At 56.4% G+C, this 13,548-nt stretch overlaps 1 long non-coding RNA gene across 2 annotated transcripts; it reads right to left on the minus strand.

Annotated features, from left to right (window-relative positions):
- Positions 1-1,502: 1,502 nt before the first annotated feature.
- LOC131505140 (uncharacterized) lies at positions 1,503-8,383 on the minus strand. 2 transcript variants are annotated; one of them, XR_009258287.1, is made up of 3 exons: positions 8,198-8,383; positions 6,242-6,311; positions 1,503-2,397 (listed from the first exon to the last, which is right to left on the minus strand). It is a non-coding gene; the product is annotated as an uncharacterized LOC131505140 (long non-coding RNA). The 2 variants fall into 2 exon arrangements; XR_009258288.1 differs by lacking the exon at positions 1,503-2,397 and adding an exon at positions 4,308-5,692.
- Between the last annotated feature and the right edge of the window lie 5,165 nt (positions 8,384-13,548).

Below are 13,548 nucleotides of genomic sequence, written 5' to 3' on the forward strand. Positions count from 1 at the left end.
GGAGGGTGGCACTGGGGTGCTTTCCACATGGCCCTGGGTCCCGGGTGCCCATCGCTGTGACTCACTCACAGCTTTTCTCCCTTCCTTGCTCGGTCTCTCCATTCTCTTACCTGGGCTCATCTCCCAGGTAAACTATTGGTACCAGAGCCCTTGTTTCAGGGTTTGCTTTTGGGGACTTACCCTCAGACCCCCACCTGCCCTACCTACCCACACCTGCCCCCCCCACCTGCCCCACCTGACCCCCAAGGGAGTTCATGCTTCTTCTCCTGCTCCCTGGTGTCTATTATTGTATTTCTTGAGGCAGAGTATATCTCTTGTGACAGACCCTGAGCCCTTCGAGGGTAAAGAACAGCTCTTACTCACCTCTGTGTCCCCCTTCACCTGCACATCCCTCGGCCATCCCTGACTGCAAGTGTTTGTTGAGTGAGTGCATGAGAAAGTGAACGGATGAACGACAGTCTCCAGGGCGCCTATCCAGGGTGACGGACCCTGCAGAGTTAGTCATCCCATCAGTGTGGCCCTTTCAACCAGGCTCTCCTCCCCCATCAGGCCTATCCCTTGCCCCCCTGCCAGGCTCCGCGGCCCCTCACTCTGCCAGCATCACGGTTCCGTCCTCTGTAACACAGTGGGCTCCCAGGACCCCTCCTGCCAAAAAAAGTCCCAGACAAGGATGCGCGCCTCTCGAGGGGAGATTCCGACGCCGGTTAAATAAAGGTTACTGGAACCGAGTGAGAAGCTATTATAATGTGACAGAATTCAATGCCACCTTCCAGCAGATGTCGCTTTGGAGGGATAGATTTGTCCCAGCTGGACTCCGGGGCGCATTCAGAAGCACTCAGAGCACCCACCTGCTGCTTCTGATGTGAGGAGCTCCAGGAAAAGGTAATTTCTACAAATCAACTTATTCAGCCCAAACGCATGGAGCCAACTTTCCAGCAGGAGGAATGAAAATCGTTGCTGGGGAAGTGGAGCATTGTGCCAAGCCAAGCAGTGGTGTAGACCACGTCCGGCTTCGAGACCCCTGGGGGAACGGTGCGCTCGGAGCACATCCAGAAGGCCAGAGCCGCAGACTCAGCTCCTTGGTCCCGGGAGAGGTTTTACAGATGAGAAAAATGAGAAAACTGAGGCCTGTGGAGGCAAAGGAGGGGCTGTCCAAGGTCACACGCCCCAAGGCAGTGGCCGACCTGGATCTGAATCCAGGCAGATCTGCCCCCCCCCCCCCCACTTCCTTTCCAGCTTCTCAGGAGATCAGGCAGGCTGGGAACCTGCTGAAGCTAAAGAACAAAACCAAACAAAAAACCACCAACATCCGGGACTGGTCCGCGGGATGCCAGCCATTCTGTTTAGGCAACGGCCTGAGGACCGAGGGAGCCCGGGATCTGGTGCCAGCTCAGCCCCACTCGCTCTGGTCACTGCTCTCTGGGTTTCAGCTTCTTTATCTGTCAACGAGAAGCTGAAGGAACTCTGGAGTCCTCTGGCTTCAAAAATCACTGTGAGCCTAAGTGAGGCTCTACTTCTCAGGATGCTGTGAGGGTCACAGACGCCCAGAAGAGACGCTCCTTGGAACAAACGTGTGACAGTAACCCTGGGCACAGCGTGATCGTCACTCACACATCTGCAGCAGGTGATGCTCAGGGTTACCCTGGGTGCACGTCTGAGCCGCTAGAAGTGAAGGGAACACCCGTGTGTCATCCCCAGACAGGTGGTTCCCAAACCAGGGGTGGACTACGGATCTTGGGGGCACAGGTGCGTGAGGTCAGGGGGTCTCCAAAGCCAGGTTCCTCTCACAGTCCCAGCAAGTGACACGGCATCTCAGATCCCCAGCTGCCTGTCCAAGGGGTGCTGGGGGTGCTGGGCTGTGGGTGAAGAGCTGGGGAGGAGAGAGGAGGAACGGAAGAGGGAGCACTTCTGGCCCCATACGTTGGTGAAAAACATGGAATCGGAAAGACCCGAGGCCAATGGCTGGCTCGTCACTTAGTATTTGCAGGATTCTGGTCAAGTCGCTGGCCGGTCCAAACCCTGGGTTGCTGTGAACACTGTCCGGATGGTGATGTTGGCAAGTTCCCAGCATGCAGCAGCCAGCAAGCAGCGGCAAACCCGCGCAGGGTTTCCCCTCCTTCAGGGAGGGGCTGTGGAGCCCGCCCTGTGGACCGGACCGTGGGGACCGGAGGACAAAGGGGCTTGTGCGCGGGGTGCTGCAGCAGGACGGATTCCCAGACCACCAAGCCCGAACAGGTTGCATCTGTCTCCTTGTCACGATGTTAGTGAGAACAGGAATTATTTGTAAGTAACAGCCGTTCCAGGGGAGAGTTCGGTCGGGGGTTCACTGTCCAATGGTGATGATAACGATTATCGTGACGATAAGTCGAAGGCAAGCGTTAGCGTCGATAGAACAATCTGGAAGAAATGTCAAGGTCAACGACGAGTAAATGACGGTCACATGTGGAGACGGGGGGGGGGTGACCATTATTTAGATGGGCGAGGGGGCGACGGGCACTGGCCACGTGGGGTCATGAAGGATATTGTTCTGTAGTTTTCTTTACGGCAACTTTTGGTATCAGGTTAATACTGGCCTCGTAGAACGTTTCCCTTTCTATTTCATCGGCACCATCTGTGCTCGTTGAGTAAAAATGGGCGCTCACACCAATGAGGGCCTTGCCCCCTCCCCCACCCTCCCCTTCTCTGCAGAATAAACACTCGCCCTTCTTCCTGTGATCCTGAACTTGGCTGCCCCCGCCCACAGCTGACATTCGGGGCTAAAGCCCACCCCCCCATGCAGACTGGACTCCTCCCTCCCCTATCCCTACAGTCCTCCCTCCCTAAGTGCAGAGGCTCTTCTACAGGATATCCTTCCCTCCCCTTTCCTGGGTCCCCTCTGTCCCCTCCTGCTCCCAGACCCCGCTCCTCCCTCACCCGTGTTATTGCCACAGCTTCCTGTTGGGTCTCTAGTGTTCCCACCTCCAGCCCCTCTTCGGGGACAGTTTTCTGAACCCTCCCCCCACCCCCCCCCACCCCCACTAGAGCAAATCACAGCTCTGCTCTTTTTCCTGCTCCTTCATTTCCTGAAAAGCAGGGATTCCCAGAGGATTCCCCTGGGGCACCCCTCACGTGGAGGGAGGGCTTCTGTGTCCCCAGGGTGTCAGGAGGCAGAGACTGAAGCCACCAGCCACCGGCATACTTGTTGTTCGAACTTCCCAATTGAATGATATTTCAAAACCATGCAACTTTATCCTCTAGGACTTATCCATGGTATGTTGAATACAAAATAACGGGCATTTTCCTAGATCTTGGAGTAAAGGCGACGCCCTCGGAAAACGCCCCTCCTCGCTCCACCGCTCACGGCTCGGCATTCCCGGGTGAGGCCAGGAGGCAGAACAGAGGACTGAGACATCTTCTAGGGTGTCCACTTCGCTCCAAGTTGAGGAAAAACAAAATGCCCTTTATTTCATACTACAACAATCGAGAAGGGGTGCCAGGCTCGGCCGGTCGAATGTCTGACTCTTGATCTCAGCTCAGGTCTTGATCTCAGGGTCGTGAGTTCAAGCCCCTCGTTGGGCTCCATGCTGGGCACATCACGAGGGGCGCCTGGGTGGCTCAGTTGGTTAAGCAGCCGACTTCGGCTCAGGTCATGATCTCGCGGTTCGTGGGTTTGAGCCCCGCATCATCGGGCTCTGTGCTGATGGCTCGGAGCCTGGGCCCTGCTTCAGAGTCTGTGTCTCCCTCTCTCTCACTGAGGCTCCCTAGGGTTGCATAAGCCCCGGGCTTCTCTGAGCGTGCCCCTGACTCCCTTCCCCATGTCCCCACCTGCCCCCGGCGCCCCCTTCCTCTCAGCCTCACCCTCAGATCTCAGACACCACAGAGGTACGCACAGCATATACACCACACACAGGCCCACACCCACCCACACCACTGCTCACACAGCCCCTACACCACTCACCATTTGTCACCATTCCCTAGGTAGAGCGTAAACATCCACACCGTCCCCCTGAGTTGGGGGAAGGCTACCAGCACTGATTGAGCACCTACTGTATGCCACACACATTAAGCCCTTCGCATGTGAGATCTCTTGTAAGCTTTTCATCAACCCTTCCCAGTTAGTTTTACAGATGAGGACACAGAGCAGAGCCCTCTCTGGAGATGCCTCCTAGCACACAATGCGGGTGGCTTGCAGGGGATGGGGCCTCTGTCTTCTACCTCTATCCTTGACCCAGCCCCATTTTTTTTTTTTTTTTTTTTTTGCTGAAGAGAGATTATCAAAGGAGCAGAACCTTCTAATTATTAGCTTGACAAATGGAATGAGTGGTGAATGAAGCAGAGATGATCTCACCGTGGGAGAGGGGGGCTTGGCCTCAGCTGGATGGAGAAGGAGGGGCAAAAGCTGCTTCCTGAGTTCTCTGGGTGGGAGCCCCCCCCCCCCCCCCGCTCTCAGTGCCACCCCAGGCCCTCCTGCAGAGAGGGGAGGAGGGAGGGAGGGACGAAGGGAGGGAGGCCTAAGACCAGGCTTAGTGTGAGTCCCAGTTCTCCCTCACCGGTTGGTTGACCCGGGCAGGTTCTTCCTTCTCTGATGGTCAGTTCCCTCATCTGAAAAAAGGGTTGGCAAGAGTCCCCTTCATTCATGGGTCACTGTGAGGAGATGAGGCTTACGGGACAACAGGCTATGTTCCTGGCACATACAACATGTGGCTGTTGTTGTCACTTTTCTCTATAGGGTCTGATACCCCGGACTTTCTAAGCTGGACTCTGGCCACGGGTCCCAGGTGGTAGCTGGGGTCTGAAGGCTGCTTCAAAATCACGTGTGAGGCTCTTAGAACCGCAGGTCTCTGAGCCCCACCGCAGGAGAGTCTGATTCCTTGTTCTGGGACGGGTTGGGGAGACTTGACTGTCGTCCTCCCCTCAGCAGGTTCAGGCTGGTCCCAGCCCCGGGGCTGCCTGAGGACCAGCTCTGGGAAGGCCTTGACTGGGGGCCTTCCCCTGCCTCTGGCCCTTCTCCAAAGCACTGGCCGGGCTGGAAGTTGGATGCCTGCCACAGCATGTCCGGCTCTGGCTGGGGCCCAGGCTTGGGCCTCTCTCCTCAGTCCCTTGCGTCTGGTGGTAGAGAGGGTGGGAGCTCTGGAGTCAGGCTGCCAGCGGTTCGAGCCCTGCCCCATCATTTACCAGCTTCTGAGGCAGCTTTGCTGCCCCTTGGCTGAAGCATCGGCTCTGACATCGGGTGGCCCCGGGGTTGATACTCGGCTCTGTCACTGACAAGCTCTGAGACCTTGGGGCAGTCGCTGAACCTCTCTGTGCTGGTGTTTGCTCATCGGTACCATGGGGATCATGACAGTCCCTCCCGGATTAGGTGGTTGTGTGGACTGAGTTAACACACACAAGCCACACCTGGCAGAGAGCCTGGCCTGAGCCAAGCACCCCAGCTCAGACAGGGAATCAGCTGGGTGGCCTCAGGCATGTCGCACAAGTGTCACGGGCCTCAGTTCCCTCATCTGCACGATAGTGAGGGCAATCCTCGCCTTTGGGAGCTGGTGTGAGGAGGGACAAGATAAGGTCTGTGATGCACTTGAACTCCCGGCTCCGCCAGTGAAGCTTCGAGGTGGGGCTGTGAGTTTCACCTCCTCCGCCCCTGCCCCTTCGAAGACTCTGCGTCTGCCTGCCACTCACATCTGGCCTCAAACACCCTGTCGTCTCCATGCCCTTCCTGGAGAGTCAAAAGAGAACCCCGTGAGCAAATGCCAGCAAAACCCCCTAGTGCGGGGCTGGGTGCCCGGAAGCGCCCAGAGATGGGAGCTGAGTATCGCCAGCTGGGAGTGTGGATCCACCCTTAGGAGGCTGTAGTGACAGGTGGGGGGCCCTCAGCTGCTGGTGCCAGCTCTGCCCCAACGGGGAGCACGGTCCAGGCGAGTCCTGTCCCCCTGCTGAGTTTCAGTTTCCCCATCTGTAAGATGGGGCTGGAGCTGGTAGGAAAGGTTGTCCAGCCTTGACTCTGTGGACACAACACTCAGCGAATCACCTCCAATCTGTCCCTTTCTTGACTTATCCTTCCCCTATCTCCCCACCCCTGCATTAGCCCAAACTGCGAATGCCATTTGGGTCCCCCAGCCCACAACGGGAATGAGCCTATCGTGTCCCCACGAGCATCCATGCAGGTTCCCAGGACAACCAGCTAGAGGTCCATCACTGTGGGGCCCCTCCCCACTCTCCAGTTAGTTTTATCTCAGCCTGGATTCAGTTCACTGCTTTGACTCACCATGGGTAGGGGCTCTAGAATGGCTCAGCAGAGGGGCAGAGATGGGAAAACCAGGCTCCACGGGGTCTAGCTGAAAGTGAAGGGGGCGGGGAAACCCGTGATGCTGTGCCCCATAGCCAGGCTCCATATTGGTGATGAGCGAGTCTTCACATAGGAGGGAAAAGAGGCTCAGAGAGGTTGGGTCATTTGCCCGAGATCACCCAGCTAGTAAGAGATAGAGGCAGGAGACAAACCCAACCACACTTTCTCTTCCTTGAAAGCCGTTCTGGGATTCGGCTACGGAAGGCTGACAATCTGCTCTTTGGAGGCTGGGCTCTACGATTTTCCTGCCTCCAGGGGACTGGCCACTGAGTGAGCCGCATGACTCCCCACAGCCAGAAAGCAAAGCCTACCCTAACAGGCCCACCTTCTCTTGATTCTTTGGGGCCGCTGAGTTGGGACAATTTCTCTAGATGGCAAATACAGCTCCAGACTGGGTCTCATGCAGAAGAACATCACTCTCAGGGCCAAGTCAGAGTCCCCGGGTCCGATCCTGTTAGGAGGTACTGTGGACTTCTCCACCACGGACTTACCCTCTCCTGGGGTGGGGGCTGGGGTGCAAGAGGGAGGGGCGCTCCTGTGTGGTCCTAGGAACACAGACCTAACTTGTCAGGGGTCCCAACATCGCCACTTGTAAGCTGGGTGGCCTTGGGCAAGTTGCAAAACTTCTCTGAGCCTCAGCTTCCTGTGATCGCCCCTTCCTTGCTGGCTTACTGTGAGGCTTGAGATACACGCACAATAAATGTCGATTATGTCTGCCTTAACATCTTCCAGTCCTCTGTAGTTGCTTTCGTGATCCTTATTACAACTGGGCCATTATATATTTTCGTGGGATTCTCTGTTTGTGGTCACCTTCCTCACCAGCAACCGGAAATTTCTGTGCTGGTGAGGCGAGTCAGTGAATAAACGAAGGAATGAGTGATGGAATGTTCCGCGAAGACTCTTCTTAACCTTATAACCCTCCCAAGGCCACCGCACCCCCCTTGGAGCCCTCCCCCTCTGCGCTCTGCCTACTTCTTGCTGAGGCACCTGAGATGACCCAGAGCCACTGTCTCCCCGTGCCTGGCCTGTCTGCTCCGGCCTGTGAATGCAGACATGTGTCCCGCACTCTGATGCAGCCCATGCCCCCGACCAGGGCAGAGCGGTGGCTCTGCTATTTTAAGGGAAGAATTCTGGGTTGGCCTCCACTGATTTATTTCATTCTTTGAGTCTGGTCCCCAGGCATGGGCCCTCATTATGACTTCCTTCTCCACCCCCACTAATGAGCGGACCGAGCAGAGAATCCCAGAGCTTGGCTGCCCAGGTCAGCTGCAGCTAAAAAGTACATGGCTGAGCTCTGGCAGGGGGTGGGGGGGAGGGGGGGATTTTTCTCACCCTGCAGTATAATTGTGGCTCAGTGCACCTTCCAAAGCACTAGAGACTCTGTGTGAACTGAGGCCTCCGCCATGCGGCTTGCATGCTAATTCTCCTGTTACATCTCTTCCTGCTGGGCCAACACGGGGCTGGGGTTTCCAGGAGGCTCTTGGGGGTGGACACAGGAAGAGCAGCTGGTCCCTCTCAGCGTCACACACGGTCCTGACCGTGGGAGGTTAGAGCGGGAAAATGCAACTCCCATACCGACTGGTCAACAGCCCCACTGACACCTGCTCTTAGGGCTGCAGGGCTGGCTTGGGGAGCCTTCACCCTGCCCTTGGGGAGTTCCGTCTGGGGGCTGGCGGATGAATCACCAATGGAGGCCCAGAGAGGGTGTGTGGTTCCACTGGGCCTTACAGTCCGACAGAGGATGGGTTAGAATAGAACCCAGGACTGCTGATGCTGGCCTGTCCGACCAGGACTTGCCATCCAAGTGCCCTGCCAGTGTTAGGGGTCAGGAGATGTTTCCTGGGGAAAGAGCTTCACTCATGATAAGAACTGTACCTGGAGGTGGAATCCAAAGGAAAGGATTTGGCCAACCCCGCCCCATCCAGGTCCAGGCACCCGCAGGCCGTTCCTTTTCCAGCTCCACCCAATGCTGTCCTCCAGAAATGCCCGGCCCCAGCGAGGAAACTTTCACCTGAAAGTAACAACAAACAAGCTAAGCGAACAGGAATTTGCGGGCTCAGCTGAGAACAGCAGGGGTAGGTCTACTCAGACCCAGGTTCTCCAACATTCTCTCCTCTCTGCCTCCTCCCCATGTCGTCTTCACCCCTGGCCTCCACCACCCTCCCTCCCTGGAACCAGAAGGAAAGGGCAGAAGTATCTGGGAGCTCCCTTGGAGGAGAGGGGAGGAGCCCTTTCCCAGAACCCTGGCAAACATCTGGCCTTTCATTGGCCTGAGCTGGGTCACTTGCCCTTTCCTGAGCCAATCAGGTACCGGCAGGATGGGCGGGGCCAGACTACGTAAGCCAACCAGGCCCCACCCCTGGAGCTGGGGGTGGGTCATTCCGGCCACATGGCTGAGAGAGGCACAGGGCAGTTCCCCTAAGGGCAGGGCTGCGGGCTTGGTGGGAGGAGGTGAGGGGGGGAGCAAGAGAGGGAGCAAAGCGCTGTGACAGAAGCCGCCTCTGGTGATGACGTTTCATCCAATCAATGAGAAGCCCGCCCTGAGGCTCCGGTCGCACCTCTCCTGTCCTGCCTGAAGTCCAAGCCTGCTGAGTTGCATGTCATCCCCACGTGCCACCATACTGGCTCATGACCCCATTCTTTTGCCCTGGCCGTGCCCTCCCACTAGGATTCTCAACCACCCCTACCTGCCCTTCATCCTTTAGATCACTGCTTCAGCTCCAACTATGAAATGGGTCACCCTGCTGGCGGCCCCACCACCGTAACTTGCCGTGCCGCGCCATTATGGTCAGGGTGTCTGTTATCTCCCTGGCCTGCCCCCAGTACGCACGGAGTTTGCCAGTTCCTTGAAGGTTTGGGCTTGTACAAGTCATAATTAAATTTTTTTTTTTTTTTTTAGTGTTTTATTTATTCTTGAGAGAGAGAGAGACAGAGCACAAGCCGGGGAGGGGCAGAGAGAGAGCGGGAGACACAGAATCCGAAGCAGGTTCCAGCAGCCATCAGCCAGAGCATCAGCCATCAGCGTGAGCCATCAGCACAGAGCCCGATGCGGGGCTCGAACTCACCAACCGTGAGACCATGACCTGAGCCGAAATCGGCCGCTTAACCGACAGAGCCACCCGGGCGCCCCGTGACAAGTCGTAATTAATCTTTCTATTCCCAGCCTCTAGATACTGCTTGGCTTCCACCAAGAAGTCAATGAATATTCGCTGAATTAATGAAAATGCATCTGCGTTGAAGACATGACTTCTGTGCAGTCGTTGGCATTTTAATAAAGGACAAAGCCTCAAGCCTTAGGAATGACGCTCCAAGGGTAGACCTTCAGGCACCAGCGAGCTGGGGACGGAAGTTTCCTCCACGGTTTAGTGCCTGGAAAAGGGACAGCCACTGGAAGTTTCCATTCATGGCTTTCCAGCGCGGAAACGGTCACGTGGTCTCTTATAAAATACAAAGGTGTCATGGAAACAGAGCCGACTTTCCGGTGGGCGGAAATTTCTCCAGTCCCGTCAGGTTTCCCTGCGCCCGTTCTGGTTGACAGAATGTTCCTTCCTTCCTCACCTCGTGGCAAAGCCCTGGCGGACCTTCCCTTTGTCCCAGCTCTTCAGCTCCATGGCTGCTGAGCCCTGTCTGTCCGTGCAGCTGTAGCATTCGGGGAAGACACTGAAGTTAGTTGGGAGTTTGGAGAAGCTTTGTTCTGCCGCGTCAAGCCCATGACCTGGGTGCTGCTCCCACCCATGCTGACCTGGGGCCCGTCCTGACCACTGGGCCCCTCCCTGGTCCTCTGGCTGAATCCCCCTGGTGCCCTGGCTCCGTGCAGGAACAACCTGCAAGCCTGTGGCCTCCAGGCCACCCTCCACTCTGCTCCGGGGCGATCTTCAGCCGCACAAAGCTGACTCTCCCCTCTGGAAACCCTTCTCACGGCCCACGACATCCTCAGGTCACGGTCTAAACTTCTTAGCCCTGCCTCAGCCACGCAGAGGCATAGACATTAGCCGGGCACCCTCTCCCCGCGGCCTGGACGCCTCCCCCTCCCCGTCAGTCCTGCACACTGATTCCTCAAGACCCAGCCCCAACATCCCCTTCTCTGTGAAGCCCTCCTGGCGGAGGCTACTTCTGTCTCTGCCCAGGGCCCCCTCCTTACCGATCCCCTGGTCTGTTCCCCCTCCACTACATGGTGAACATGTCCAGGTCAGAAGCCAAGTCTCATTTTTCACGTCCTCAGCATCTGGCAGCGGAAGAAATGTCGGTGTGTGTTTGTTGAGGGCATGAACGGATGAACGAACAAACGAGCGGAACTCACTGTTCAGATAACATCGGCAACAGTTGACTTCTACCCAGTCCTGGGCTCCACACATGGGGTGGCCTTGGTCACCCCGAACCTGCCGCCGGGCTGGAAAGATCCGATCTCGGCGCCACATTCTCACGACGCGAAGGTGCCAGAAACGGTGGGTACAGCTTCTCACCCGCACCCTCCACTCTGGTCCTCACCGTGACACCATGAGGGAGGCCGGGCATCAGCCTCTTTTTACAGATGAGGCAACGGAGGCCGGGAGAGGTTGGGCTGCTTGACCACACCCTGTGAAGGAAGGAGTTTCCTTGAGGAGGGAGCTCAGGCCCAGAGAGGGTCAAGACCTCACCCAAAAGCCACACAGCACTGTTTCTAATGGGAGCTTTACCCCCGTCTCATGCAGTGGGGGGCTGAGCCTCGCTCCCCACCCCCATGCCCCTGGTCAGGGTGTAGGGCAAGGGAGGCTGAGTTTATAGAAGTCAGATCATATCACCCCTTGGTTAAAGGTCCCCAGCGGCTGCTGAGGGGACGTGGCCTACAGTGCGGACTCAGGTTCATGACCTCCCCAGCCAGACCGATGCGGTACTGGGACAGCGGCAGCCTCACCGTGACCTGGAGGCCCTGGGAGGCAGGATGCCGATCCCCACGCCAGCTCCGGCTTCTTCACAGCATCTCTGGTCATCGACGACCCCTGCGGGGTACACGGTGGGGACCCCTTTTACGCGGGAGTGGCTCCTGGCGGGGAAAGGGCCGCACCCAGGGTGCACGGCTGGGAACAGCAGGCCCTCGATCCATCACCGGGAGGCAGAGCTGGTGACACACAGAGGAGGCCAAGGGGACAGCCTGGCAAGCATATGCGTGGAGGTTTGGCTTGGCGACAGGCTCTGCCGTCCTCCATGGTGAGAAATGGCGATGCTGGGGAGAGCTGCCTGGGCTAGGAACGGGATCCCCTCCACCCCCCTCTTTTTTTTTTTTTTTTTTTTTTGAGAGATGGAAATAAAAACTGAAATTCCTTCTAAGACCATTCTTGGCTGCTGGACTGTTTCTTCGAGTTGGGCACCTCGCTGAGACTGGACTTGCTGGACGCCCAGTTGTAGTCAGGTTATCCTGCTCTGCGGGGACGCAGATGCTGTCAGTCCTCAAAGGGCTGGTGTGGGCCAGGACAGGGGAATGAGGGAATTCTCCAGCACAGGGGAATGTAGGAAAAATACGCACGGCGTTAACAAAGAAGCGAAGAATAACGGCAAAGAACAGTGCTTACTTTGTGGGAGTTCACTCCGCACCAGAAATATTGTGGACGCCCCAGTAACAAAGGAGAAGGTGGTCTAAGAGCGGTAATCAAGTTAACATTTATTGAGAGTCCGGCTACCGGCTGGTCAGTGTGTGTCACCTCCCGCACCTCCCAGATGAGACTCAGAGAGGGGCAGCGGTTCGCCCGAGGTCACACAGCCAGGCAGGGCGGAACTGGGTGCAAACGCCACCTGCCTGGCTCTGCCTCCATGCTCTTTTCTCCCACCCCCTGGGCACCTGCGGCTTTGGGGAATGGTGTCGGGGGAGGGGGGTTCTCCCCCTAGAAGCCAGAAGCCCCTCCAAAGTCATGGCTCTGCACAGCTTCCCCAGCCAACTGGAGCCCAATGTGTAGAATTCATTTGTATATTAAGAGCCACCAGCGCAGAGGTGGGAGAAGAGAACAGGGGTGCAGGCTGAGGGGTGAAGGTCCAGCAGAGTCGGGTCCCCAAGAATCCCAGGAATGGAGCCACCCAAGGGTTGTGCAAAGCCGGGGCTGTTTCCCCCGGCTGGAAGCCCACGTCCCCCCCGACCCCTGACCGGCCACCACCTCTGCCCCCCACCTCCCTACCACCCCAGCCTTCATTCCAGAGCTTAACTCACCCTCCTGGATTCTCTCCACTCTTACTTCTGATTCTGCGTCCCTCCCCCCAATTCTGGAACCCCCCTACAAAGGTAAGATTCTCCTAGGAGGGCAAGAGAAGGGAAGAGGCAAAGTGGGCAGAGGGGACATTCATCCTAGGCATGGCTGTGGATACATGCACGATCATAAGCCTGGCCCCGACACAGCAGGTAATCAGTCAATGCCAAGATCAAGGATCAAGGAGGGCCAGCCCCAAGATGCTGTGATTCTGTGGATTTTGAAACGCAGAAGTTGGTATTCCTCAAGAGGCCAGGAATGGGCCCCTGCCTTTCCTGAGAATGCTGTCAGTCCTGGGCAATTCCAGGCAGTTGGTCACCTGACTAAGGACAGAGTTGGCCAGGAAATGGGTCTGTGCTTAGACAGATGGGAATTAGGAAGGAGCCTCCAGGACTGAGGTCTCCATCAGCCTCCCACTCATGCAGGTGACAGGGTCCAGGTGGGAGTTTACCTGAGTACCTTCCAAGGTCCAGTCAGGGCTGACAGACCCAGCAAAACCCGCACCTCTTCCTTGAGCGGAACAGCCAGAAGCAGGTGCACGTGGGCAGACCTAAAATAAATTCAAAGCAAAATAATTCTGCGTGCTCTACAATGACCCCATGGTCGATGTCCTCACTTATGCTGAAAATAAATACGTTTTACAGAGTCATAGCTTCTCAAGAGTTCATGACTTTTCTAGATTCATCGCTCTTAATGAATCTTCCACATGAATGAACAAGAAACACTGTCACGAAAAAGAAAAGAAAGAGGAAAAGGTGACCAGCCATTCTGACGGGTGTGAGGTGACATCTCATCGTGGTTTTGATTTGCATTTTCCTGATGTTGAGCGATGCTGAGCATCTTTTCATGTGTCTGTTGGCCAACAGACATCCAAGAGATCTAGACGTCCTCTTTGGAAAAGTGTCTCTTCAGGTCTTCTGTCCATTTTCTAATTGGATGGTTTATTTTGTATTATTGAGCCGTGTAAGGTCTTTATATATTTTGGATATTAACCCCTCATGGGGTATATCA

Source organism: Neofelis nebulosa, chromosome 2, assembly GCF_028018385.1.
Source record: "Neofelis nebulosa isolate mNeoNeb1 chromosome 2, mNeoNeb1.pri, whole genome shotgun sequence".
NCBI classification, from domain to species: domain Eukaryota; kingdom Metazoa; phylum Chordata; class Mammalia; order Carnivora; family Felidae; genus Neofelis; species Neofelis nebulosa.